We start from the raw sequence: 13935 nt of genomic DNA, 5'->3' as shown, positions 1-13935 counted from the left end.
ACTAAATTAGAAGAGGTTGTAGAAGCAATCACAGCTAAGGAAGAGAGAACAGAATGACATTAGGCGTGATGGGGAAGGTCTCATGGTAAGGGGTAGATCAGAAAGAGAAACTGGAAAAAGGGGGGATAAAATAGGAATTGATCTAGTCCAAAACTGGGAGTGGGAGTGTTTTTTCTGTCACAAAGAAGGGCATCTTAGGAGGGACTATCCCAAGAGGAAAAATAAGAAAAAGATGGAAAGGAGGAAGAAGAGGGCGTGTAGTGTTGTGTCTGAAGGTTATGAAAGTTAGAAGTATTAGTCATCTCTGAAGGTAGAACAGTGAAGAATGGATCTTAGACAATAGGATGTACCTACACATGACACCAAATAGGGATGGTTTAGCTCTTTTCAAACTACGGATGGTGGAAAGGTTGTGATGAGAAATAATGCAGTATGTGGCTTAAGGGCATAGTACAGTTAAGCTAAGCCTTCACAATGGCCTAACCAAAACTCTCACCATGTAAGATACATCCTGACCTCAAGAGGAATCTAATATCACTAGGTACCCTAGACTCAATAGGAGTAAGTTACAAAGCTTCAGTGGTTTTTTCTATTGTAACATATATTCAATCCAAAATATAATACAAAACTAAATAAATGCATAAGTTATATAAAAATCAGTTAACAACAAATCTTTCTAATCTCCCTTTCCACTGTGAAAAAACTAAATAAATGTATAAGTTATATAAAAATCAGTTAACAACCTGGACAAATCTTTATAATCTCCTTTCCACTGTAAAAATTGGTTTGATGAAAAGTTTATCGCTTTCGTTCTTCACACGGTAGCTAGAAAAAGAGGAAAAAATGTTTGTTGCAGAAAGAAATGGCTAAGGAATGCAGACGCAACACAAAGGCGAAGAACAGACGGCAACGATGAAGGAGAAGGGGATGAAGAATTTTGGCGTTGGTTTTCTTTTGCTCGAACAATTTTGGCACTTGTTGTTGGAGAAGTGTATTGGAGAAGCTAATGTTATTCGCAACAAACAAAAAATTTTTATTAAAAAAACATTTAATTTTTGTTTTAAATTTTAATTACATTAAAGGACGAGCATCCATAAGGGTTGGACGGTCGTCCTTTACATAAGGGACGGCCATCCAACCCTTACGAACGGCCGTGCATAAAGACAGGTGTCTATTACTTATGGACGCCCATCCACAATGAAGGGACGGCCATCCAGTGTTTTAGTTTTATTTTTTAAAATAAGTACTTTTGGACGGGTGTCCGTAAGTATAAAGGACGACCGTCCACAATTTGTGGACGGCCGTCCATAGTTTTATTTAAATTTGAAACAACAAAAGAATGGACTGGCGTCCATTCCTTACAAAAGCCCGTCCACAGTCAAAGGATGGCCGTCCAAAGATTTTTATTTTTTATTTGTAAAACCAAAATAATGGACGGGCTTCCATTTCTTATGGACACCCGTCCAAATGTAAGGGACAGCTGTCCAGAATTGGTGGATGGGTGTCCCCAAAGTTTTTTTATTTTTTTTTATTTTCATATTTGGGTAAAGGACGAGCGTCCATTATTTGTGGGTGCCAGTCCAAAAGTAATGGACGGCCGTCCCTAATGTTTAGCAAATTTTTTTATTGTATTTTATTTATGGACGGGCGTCCTTTAAATAGGGACACCCATCCATCGTATATGGACCCCCGTCCATATAATATGGACGGGAGTCCATGTGAGTGAACCGCCGTCCGTATTTGATGGACGACCGTTCACTAGAAAAAAAATTGATAGAAAAATCAGGTTCCTAGGTACACGTAGGCCGATACACATTTTCGGTGCAAAATATTCGGTATCCGTAGCTTTGTTGTTTTTTTTTTTTCGGGAACAACAAAATTAAGATATAAATTGCCAAAACTTATCCTGATACAGTGGTTTTTAAACATCAAACCACAATTAATAAAATGCTGCTTCTTGGAATTAGTGCAACAATACCGATGCATGTTTAGATACTATATGTACATACAACTTTAAAAGAAAACAAGGGCTAAGCATTGGCTGGCCAAAGTTACAGCAAGGAGAGGAATCATGTATGCCATATAGGTCGATGGACCAAAGAAATCCAGATTTTAGAAACCTTAGGCAACCTTAGAGAATGGTCGGGCCTAGACTTACATGCATAACTGAAGCTACATTTACCGAAGTAGATTATACAAATCATGCCAAGAATATATAATATTTTGCACATATCATATAATATATGTCGTTTTAAAACAATCCTTTTTTTTGTAGGAAAGCCTGTACTTGTCCATGCAGTAGTAATTCCTGAACGAAGTTTGTGTCAATAATGCCATTTGCAGCACTAAATACAAGATCAAAGAGACTTACATGTTTATCAGTACAACATCTGTAATTGCTACAGCAAACAGGGCACTTCGTTTCTCAAATGCAGTGTCATCCTTAACACACAAAAAAAAAAAAAAAAAATTTAAACACACTTTATCAGTGATGAAAATATTTTCCCTTCAAGAAAAGAGTATACACAAGGTACATACATGCGATCAACTTTAACCATCTTCTAACTAAAAAAAAAAAAAATCTCTTACAAACGTAATTAAACCATAACCCCATTGAGAATAACTTAAATGATGAATGAAATATCACCTCTTGACCATGGCAAGGATTTCATTTTGGTTTGCCAATATAATAGAAAAAATATTAAGATTCTCTTATAATTTATTAACCCACTTCAGCCCCTAACTTAGAGTAATGAAATATCACACAACTCAGTAACTAGCAATTCTTAAGTTTTCATAACAGCACCTTCCCCATAAAGCATCATGTATTATTTAATTTCAGTACTGGTTTCAGTACTAATACAAATTAAACTAAAATTTAGGGGACACAGTTCTGATGTATCTGTGAGTCAATAGGTTTTTGAACACATATGAACATTCCTGAACATGAACATTCTATTGACAACCATATGGCACATTATACTTATATGTACTGCCAAATAGAACTGCAGAAAAATTAACTAAGATCTATATGCTACACAAGCCTTCTTCACAGAAAATCTTGTGATGATAATGTGGCTTGAAACTGCCACGGTGGAGTCAACTTCAGTCAAAGGAAATGGATTTAAGTCTAAGCTAATGCAGCATCGTTTTGGATATCAAAGATAAGTGCCCTACCTGGCACACGCATCTCATTTTGTTGCAACAAAATCACAGCTCACCCCTCTTTTTTCCCTGGTTCCTTCTCAGCCCTAACGACTAAAGATTCTAGTGCTCCTCTGCTCTAACAAACTGCAGATCTTAGAGGACAGCTGGAAGATGATCAATGGGGTCTTGATGTGTATAAATTTTTGACCATTTTGTGCGAATACAGAGGGTGTAGAGAGAGGGCTGAAACGGGTGTGTTCTTTCTTGTTATTCTTTGATTGTTTCCTCTTGTAATCTTTGGTTCTCTTGATTAATGAAATGTCCTATAGTGTGCCTTGAAGAGTGGATGTAGGCTTCCTTGCCAAACCACTATAAATCCCCTGTGTCAATTTCTTTTTCTGTTTAGTTTCATGCTTTACTTAATCTCTGATTCTATTGCTTGATAAGATTGTGTTTGCTCACTGATTGATTTGATTAGCATAGTTGAGAGCCCTAATTAGTCACTACAAATTGGTATCAGAGCCTAGTTCGAATCTGAGTTAAGGTTATTTGAAATTCATTTTCTGTCGTTGAAAATCCTATTCCAAAAACATGTCCACTAAATTTGAACTCGAAAAGTTTATAGGGGACAATGATTTTGGACTCTGGAAGATGAAAATGGAAGCTGTACTGATTAAAGAGGGACTGGCATTAGCTCTGAAAGGAGAATCTGAGCTACCTAAGACCTTGACTGAAGCAAAGAAGCAGGATGTGCTCAGCAAAGCTAAGAGCTCCTTGATCCTAGGACTGGGTGACAAAGTCCTGCGAGAAATGAAGAAGGAGAAAACTGCTGCTGAGATCTGGAGCAAGTTAGATTCTCTGTACCAATCTAAAGTTGTTCCTAATAGATTGTATTTAAAACAAAGATTGCTTGGGTTTAAAATGGATGAGCAGAAATCTTTAAAAGACAATAAGGATGAGTTTCTAAAACTTATACAGGTTTTAGAAAGCATATCAGTAGAGGTTGATAATAAAGATCAGGTTGTAATTCTTCTAAATTCCCTACCTAAACCTTACTCAAATTTTGTAGAAACATTAAAATATGGTAGGCAGACACTTAAATTAAAAGAGGTTGTAGAAGCAATCACAGCTAAGGATAGAGAGAACAGAATGACATTAGGCAGTGATGGGGAAGGTCTCATGGTAAGGGGTAGATCAGAAAAGAGAAACTGGAAAAAGGGGGGATAAAATAGGAATTGATCTAAGTCCAAAACTGGGAAGTGGAAGTGTTTTTTCTGTCACAAAGAAGGGCATCTTAGAAGGGACTGTCCTAAGAGGAAAAATAAGAAAAAGCATGGAAAGGAGGAAGAAGAGGGCAGTGCTAGTGTTGTGTCTGAAGATTATGAAAGTTCAGAAGTATTAGTCATCTCTGAAGGTAGAAACAGTGAAGAATGGATCTTAGACACAGGATGTACCTAACACATGACACCAAATAGGGCATGGTTAAGCTCTTTTCAAACTACGGATGGTGGAAAGGTTGTGATGAGAAATAATGCAGTATGTGGCATTAAGGGCATAGCTACAGTTAAGCTAAGCCTTCACAATGGCCTAACCAAAACTCTCACCAATGTAAGATACATCCCTGACCACAAGAGGAATCTAATATCACTAGGTACCCTAGACTCAATAGGAGTAAGTTACAAAGCTTCAAGTGGAAGTCTTAGTGTAATGAAAGGGTCATTAATAGTGATGAAAGGTGAAAAGAAAAAAAAAAACAAAAAAATGGTCTCTATGTGTTAAAGGGTAAGACAGATTATGGCATAAATAATATAGGGTCTCAAGTAACAAAGGATAAAACCTCACTGTGGCATCAAAGGTTGGCACATGTTAGCGAGAGAGGGTTAGATGAGTTGAGTAAACAGAACCTGTTAAGAGGGGATCAAACTAGAAACTTAACCTTCTGTGAAAACTATATTTTTGGCAAAATGTGCAAGGTAAAATTTGGATCTAGTAAGCATTACTCAAGCTCACCACTTGAGTATGTTCACTCAGATGTATGGGGACCAGCTAGACACTACTCACTAGGGGGCTGTAGATATTTCATTAGCTTTGTGGATGATTATTCTAGGCATGTCTGGATTTATTTTCTGAAGACTAAGGATGAGGCATTTCTTAGGTTTAAGGAATGGAAAATGATGGTTGAAACGCAATCTGGGAAGAAACTTAAAAGGCTTAGGACGAATAGTGGTCTTGAGTTTGTGAATGATGAATTCAATAGTTTGTGTAAAAACCATGGAATTGTTAGGCACAAAACTGTTAGAAATACCCTACAATAGAATGGCCTCTGTGAAAGAATGAATAGAACCATCCTAGACAAAGTTAGGAGCATCTTGTCAAACTCTAAGCTACCTGTAAAATTCTGGGTAGAAACTGCACATATTGTGGTGTATTTGATTAATAGAACCCTTCATCTGCCATAGGTTTCAAGGTGCACTTAGAAAAATAGACTTGACACCCTATAAAACTAGACAACTTAAGAGTTTTTGGGTGTCTATCTTATGTTCATGTAAAGGATGATAAGCTGAAACCTAGAGCTATAAAATGTCTATTTCTTAGATATCCAGAGGGAGTAAAAGGTTATAAGTTCTGGAATCTAAAAACCAAGAAGTGTATAATCAGTAAGGATGTGGTTTTTAGGGAAGAAGTCCTTCCTGGACTAGAATGTGAACCTGGAAAATCAGCTGATAGTGACTCAGGATCAGACCTTTTAGAACTAGAAATTCAGGATGTAGTTACTAATCATCAAGGTGGAGCTGATGAAACAGAGCAGAATCCTAAAAATCCTAATACAGATGAGTTGGATGAGTAAGGAGAACAGGAACCAGACTTGATAAACTATCAGCTAGCTAGGGATAGAACCAGGAGAGTCATTAAACCTCCCAATAGACTAGGATATGCAGATCTGGTTGCTTATGCATTTCAGGTAGAAGAAGAGCTGAATGATGAGCCTAAACATTTCAGGAAGTTATATTAAGACCTGATAAAACTGAGTGGAAAAGGGCAATCGAGGAAGAATTCAATTCCTTAATGAAAATCAATATCTGGACCCTAGTTGATAAACCAGAAAATTGCAGGGTGGTTAAGTGCAAGTGGATTTTCAAAATGTAACAACTCCATTCTACTCATATTCTTTTAAAATATGCATAGTAAAATACAAGTAATATAGCATAAAAAGTTTGGCCCAAATTTTTCTTTTATTAAACATATACATTCTTTATACAAAAAGTTGTATCATGTACAAAAGTATCAAAACGAGGCGGACAGTGTAGCCATTTCCCTTCGCTTGCCGATGCCCATCCGACTGTGTCCTCACCTAGATCCTACAAAAACATAGGAAACAACGGGGTGAGCATAACTAATGCTCAGTAAGTAAATCCTCTACTCATCTATCCCCGTAACTCTCTCTAATTCTTTCCTTACAATTCTCAATTACTCTCTCTTTTATACTTCTCTCTATTTTCTCTTTCTCTTAACTCTTTCTACTAACTCTCTTTTGTGTAAGTCACGGCCTCATCTTACCGGAGGCACGGCCGGGACTCGCTCCCGCTCTCCGTGACTTCTACTCATTCTAACCGATCGGACTCGGTTATGCATGGATTCGAAATTGGCCATGTGAGCGTATAAACTCTCTCTCTAATGCATAATTAATGCATATAAATGATTCATGCTCATTAATGCACTCATGAAAAGCACAAATGCAATGTTGCATCAAAGACAGTCATTCTGCACAGGTCACACTCAATAAGGCATAACTTGAGTTATACACATCAGATTGCTACGATTTTTGTCTCGTTTTAAAGCTTAGAGACAGGGCTATAATTTTTTGTTTTGGTCTAAACCTAGTTCAATCCGTAAGATGCCTAAAAATCACTTAGAAAGTCACGGTTGTGACAGGGCAGTTTGGTAACATGTTTTCACTTAGGCATTTCATCAAGCAACTCATATGCATATAAACACTCTACTATAATTACTACTCTACTTCATTCCCTAGCCATCCAAAATGGGAGAAAACTCCCTCATATAATCATAATCCCTGTCAAGAAAGCACTTCCAAATAGGTTTACACAACATCTCTCAAACTTCATCTCAATTTCTATTTCTCAATACACATTAAAACACTTCTCATACATGAAGTGTATCCAACAACCACAAAACAAATAATCATCTCAACTCAATTCTCAATAACATAACATACTTATACATACATAAATCTCTACTCAATCTTTAAATCTCTACTCAAAAGCTTATTCAAAACTCAACTTGGTTGGATTTACTTACCTTATGAAAAAGTGACTTCTCTAGCACTTTTCCTTTCCTTTGTTGTCTTGTCTTGTCTTCTCTCCACAACTTAAAACAACAACAAGAACAATAACAACAATATAAGACTTCAATATAACCATAAGCAAACTCACATCTAAAGCAAGAATCCTTACCTTAGGATGCTTTAGATGAAATCTCTACTAAAATTACCCAAAAGCTCTCTTAAACTCCTTGGAAATCTTGGGAAAATTGAAAGGAAAATTGAAAGGAAGTAGAGAATGAGAATGGCGGTGGAAATGGATGAAATGAAGGGTTTATTTCACTTAACCTTTTTTAGCTCATATTATAGCCATCCTTTCCCAATTTGCCCTTGCTCTTCCTTGAAAATTCCATCTATATCTTTTAATTCATTACACTCACACCCCCACACTCACCTATTCTCCATGAAATTTCCTTACATTTCACTCCCCACTTTTCCTACTAATTAGGGATAGAATGGTCATTTTACCCCTATGGAGAAATATCTAGAAACCTCAATACACACTTTAGTCAACTCGTCACCGCGGTGAAGAAACTTCCATCACCTCGACAAAAAATTACAGAGCCGACACCGCCATACACAAAGCCAACGTTGCCGCGGCGAAGACTGCCATTCCAAAATTCCTCAAGTTTCAACCAATTTCAAGGCAAACACTCAACCAACTTAACATACAAACTCAATTTAAGCTGAATCAATGAACATTTAAACAATACAGCAAATCTTAACTACGTACCTCAAGTGGGGCATTACAATTAAGGAAACCAGGTCTAACCTCAAAAGATTCACCTAGGTATAAGGCTAGACTGGTTGCAAAGGGATTTACTCAAGTGGAAGGCATAAAATATTCTCCCCGGTTGCAAAGCATATATCAATCAGAATTCTGATTTCTTTGGTTATACAGTTCAATTTGGAACTGGAGCAACTGGATGTAAAAACAGCTTTTTTACATGGTGACTTAGAAGAGAATATTCTGATGGAGCAGCCAGAGGGATATTTAGGACCAGCAGGTAAAGTTTGTCTTCTTAGAAAATCATTTTATGGCCTAAAACAATCACCACGACAGTGGTATAAGAAATTTGATTCTTTTATGATTGAAATTGGCTTTAATAAACGTCAATTTGATAGCTGTTTTTATTTTAAAAGAAATTCTAATTTGTCTTATACTTGTTGCTTTATGTGGATGACATGTTGGTTGCTTACCGTGACAAAACTGAGATTATTCGATTGAAGAAAATTCTCAATACCAAGTTTGAAATGAAGGAGCTAGGTCAGGCTCAAAAGATTCTTGGTATTACCATTATAAGAGACAGAATGCAGGGAAGATTGAAGCTGGTTCAAGAAGAATATGCAGAGAAAATTCTACAAAAATTCAATATGCAGAATGATAAGGCTGTCCAAACTCCCCTAGGGCAGCACATAAAACTTTCCCATGATCAGTGCCTGAAAACAGAAGAAGAGCAAAAGGAAATGTCCACCATTCCATATGCAAATGCCCTGGGCAGTCTAATGTACCTAATGGTTTGCACCAGGCCAGATTTGGCATATTCTGTGAGTTTAGTAAATAGATTCATGAGTAATCCGGGAAGACTCCATTGGTCTGCACTTAAATGAATTCTGACATACTTACAAGGATCAAAATTTGTGGGCATAGTTTTTAGTAAGAACAAGGAAAAAAAATATTGCATTAGAGGTTATGTTAATGCTGATTATGTAAGGGACTTTGATAAGAGAAAGTCCACTTCAGGATTTGTTTTTACACTATGGGGAAATGTGATTAGCTGGAAATCAAAGCTTCAGCATATGGTTACTCTCTCATCAACAGAATCTGAATATGTAGCCTTGACAAAAGCATCAAAGGAAGCAGTATGGCTCAAGGGTTTTGTGAATAAACTGGAGCTAGAACAGAAAATTATGGAGATCAAAAGTGACAGTCAGAGTGCAATATATTTGTCCAAGAACCAAGTCTTCCACGAGAGGACAAAACACATAGATGTAAGAATGCATTTCATCAGAGAATTGATTGAAAAATGAGAAGTCAAGGTTGAGAAGATAAGAGGCATTCACAACCCTGCAAACATGCTCACCAAACTAGTCACTGCAGACAAACATAGGCTCTGTATGAGCCTATTACATGTTCAAGCATAATTCAATTTTGCCAAGGCCACTTAGGGTGTCAATTTACAAGCCAAGGTGGAGAATTGTGATGATGATGTGGCTTGAAACTGCCACGGTAAAGTCAACTTCAGTAAAAGGAAATGGATTTAAGTCTAAGCTGATGTGGCATCGTTTTGGATATCAAAGATAAGTGCCCTACCTGGCACACGCATCTCATTTCGTTGCAACAAACTCACAGCTCACACCTCTTTTTTCCCTGGTTCCTTCTCAGCCCTAACGACATAAGATTCTAGTGCTCCTTTGCTCTAACAAACTGCAGATCTTAGAGGACGGCTGGAAGATGATCAATGGGGTCTTGATGTGTATAAATTTCTAACCATTTTGTGCGAATACAGAGGGTGTAGAGAGAGGGCTGAAACGGGTGTGTTCTTTCTTGTTATTCTTTGATTGTTTCCTCTTTGTAATCTTTGGTTCTGTGATTAATAGAATATCCTATAGTGTGCCTTAAGAGTGATGTAGGCTTTAGCCGAACCACTATAAATCCCCTATGTCAATTCTTTTTCTGTTTAGTTTCATGCTTTACTAATCTCTGATTCTATTGCTTGATAAGATTTGTTTGTTCACTGATTGATTGATTCGCATAGTTGTGAGCCTGATTAGTCACTACAATTATTATATTTACTATTAACTATTCTTTAATCCCATTGCTCCGTTAGTTAGAAATCCAGCAGTTCTACGGATGAACAGCAGCAGCAGCTCGGCAGGCAATGAAAACAGCAATCGGCAAGGAAAAGTAGCAGCAGGCACGGCAGGGAAATGGCACCACAGAAGCAGCAAAAAAAGAAGAGAAATAAGCAGGTGAAGGCATGCAACAGCACTGTCCTTAATATCAGAATTCCGTCCACTCGAAACGAAAGGTTAGAACAACAAAGGAAAATTATATCTGGCGGTAAAGAACTAGAAACTATATCTGGACAGAAATTTGAGAGAGAAACAATTGGGACAGAAAACGGGAGCTCAAGTTGATCGCAGATATACCAAAAAAGTTGCAAAAATAGGCCAAGCCCACATTGTAGGCCGAACTCACCCTCTTAATGAACTATTGAATGCACGTACCCAGTCAATTGGTTTTAAGAATTGGGCTTGAGTTATGAAACCTCGTGTGCGTGGGAGGCCACATGGTTTGCTTCTTTCTAAACTCATGTATCATTCTCCATTATAAAGAGCCTATAAAAAATAAAAAATGTTTTCCGAAGTACCTCATAATTAACCCTTGGAACACATCAACCATACTTTTCAATTATGGTATGTTAACATTAAACATTCTTCAAGAAAGCCATATATATTTATGGTTTTTCTTAGCTAATAAATAATTTTAATTATTGACAATTATATCGTGATCCTTCATATATAATATACAACTTAAATCGTCAACAATTAATTTTTGAATTTGAAGAACTCAAAAATTATATAGAAAAAATTGGCACTCTATGTACTAAGAGATGCATATGTTTTATTTATTTATTTTATGTTTTATACTAAATATGTAAAAAGGATCATATTGAAAATAGAAGAATTATTATTTATTACAGATCCATATTTGCATTGTTTTGAAATTTACACCCATCAGCTGACTCTACTAAATCTTAAACAAGAAATTTTATAGCTTTCAATAATAATTAAAAAAAATGTACCCTAAACTATAATGTCGTGTTGTGTTGTTAACATACATGGGGTAGTTTTGATACAAAATGGAAGAAAGAAAGAAAAAGCACATGGGGTTTTTGAAGCTCTGATTATTTCAATTAATAAAATAATAGCCTATAAATAGCCAGTACGCATCAGAACAGATAAAAGAACTAAGTCTACCACTAGCCTCAACTCCTATAAACTAGGCAAAATAAAACCAGTTTCTTTTCACCACTAATTAGATGACTATAGACTCGGTCAAAGTAAGCAAACTCCCAAAATGAACAATAGAGCTTCCCAATAAATAAGTAAATAATAAATCTTAACACCCACCCTTAAACTGATATCTGCAAAAATCAATTTAGGAACAGATGACTTCAACTATTCAACAACACTGCTAAGCTTCCTCTAAAACAATGTCCTTTGAAGAGCATACTCCAAGCATTCTTCTAAGCTTCACAAAGACAGAAGACTTAAGGGGCTTGATTAACAAATCTACAACCTGATCTTCGCTTTTACAAAATACCAACTCAATAACACCATTATTGCATAAATCACATAGAAAAAGAAATCTCACATCAATGTGCTTACTCCTACCATGTAGAACTGGATTCTTTGATAGCTTTATTGTAGAAATATTATCACAATAAATTAAAGTTGGACATTGTTGTTGATTGTGTAGAACTCCAAGTAGCCTTCATAACCAAATAGCTTGACATGAGTTTGATGCTGCAGCAACGAACTCAACTTCGGTAGTTGATAATGTTACTATTTGTTGCTTCTTTGATGACCAGGTAACAGCTCCAAAGCTCATTATAAACACAGAACCAGATGTAACTCTTCCTATCATCAAGGTCTCCAGCATAATCACTATCTAAAAAACCAACCAGCCTTGATTTTCCGGTAGTTTTATACATGATTCCAAAATCTATAGNTTGTAGAAATATTATCACAATAAATTAAAGTTGGACATTGTTGTTGATTGTGTAGAACTCCAAGTAGCCTTCATAACCAAATAGCTTGACATGAGTTTGATGCTGCAGCAACGAACTCAACTTCGGTAGTTGATAATGTTACTATTTGTTGCTTCTTTGATGACCAAGTAACAGCTCCAAAGCCATTATAAACACAGAACCAGATGTAACTCTTCCTATCATCAAGGTCTCCAGCATAATCACTATCTAAAAAACCAACCAGCCTTGATTTTCCGGTAGTTTTATACATGATTCCAAAATCTACAGTGCCTTTCAAGTAACGAAAAATTCCTTAGCAGCTAAGAGATGAACTTCAGATAGATTCTTCATATATCTACTTATTAGACTCACAGCATACATATTGTCTAGTCTTGTGGATGTCATTTGCATAAAGCTCCCAACAATCTACTAGTATAGAGCAGCATTCACCTTTTTTTTAGTTCCATATTTTGTGTGTTTCAGACTAGGCTCAATTGGACTTGAAACTAGATACAAACGTTCATTTGGAACCTATCTAAAATATCAAAGACATATTTCTTTTGTGAAATAAAGATACTAGTAGGAGATTGCATTACTTTAATGTCAACCCCAAATCTGTCATATCAAATTCTTTCATCATAGATTTCTTAAAACCAGCAAGCATGACTCCATCATTACTAACATAAATAAGGTCATCAACATATAAGCAGTTTTTATTTTTTGAATTTTTTTACTTGTTTTTATTAATGTTGGGCTTGAATATTAATACAGAAATACTATATTTATAACTCAATCTCACAATATTCTCTTACAGCTCTAACGTGACAGCAGAGTTAGCACTACCGCATCAATTGACGACTTTGACTAAATATGAATGATCATTCCTTAGAGACGAATGGTCGTTCTTTAGGGAAGAACAACCGTACTTTCATAAGAAATGGTTGTTCCATTCATAAGGAATGATTGTTCCTTTATAAAAAACATTCATTCTTTATGAATAAACGGTTATTCCTTCATAAAGAACATTCATTCCTTATGAAGGAACGGTTATTCGTCCCTAAGAAATGACCGTTCGTGTCTAGTCAACGTCATTTAGTACCTTGGGTGAGGTGGGAGCTGACATGACAATTGTCAACTCAATTACTATATTGGGTTGTGAGATTGAGTTGTGGACATAGTATTACTCATATTGATATGAGTAATACGACATTTACAAACTTTTTCATACAAACTGATGTGACAAAAAATGATTAGGTAAAAGTTTATTTTTAATTTAAAATAACTTAATTATCTTTTGTCATATCAGTTTGAATAAGAAAGTTTATAAGTGTAGTATTGTCCTTACCTAATAAATAATTTATGCTTTTGGGTTAAATGTCTAGTTAACATGTTATCAAACCGAAACAATAACGTTTTACTTTTACTTACATGTACAAAAGTTGTATGTTTAATCTTTACATATATATCTCATCGGATATATTTAATTTTAAACTAAATCCCCGTTTCACATAAAAAAGCTCTCAGTAGATTTTAAAATTAGATTTTAATTGTTGAACATAAAACGAAAAAACAAAAGTTTTAGAGAAAAAATTTCTATAAATCTAAAGCACGTAAAATTATAAGAGCCAGTAGACATTCATGGAAGACACATGCTGTAATTAAGCAAATATTTTTATTCAGTCAAAGTTTGTA

The sequence above is a fragment of the Pistacia vera genome, unplaced genomic scaffold (assembly GCF_008641045.1).
Source record: "Pistacia vera cultivar Batoury unplaced genomic scaffold, PisVer_v2 Contig872, whole genome shotgun sequence".
Taxonomy (NCBI): Eukaryota; Viridiplantae; Streptophyta; class Magnoliopsida; order Sapindales; family Anacardiaceae; genus Pistacia; species Pistacia vera.
The sequence above is the reverse complement of the archived record's forward strand: the minus strand, read 5'-3'. Positions refer to the sequence as shown.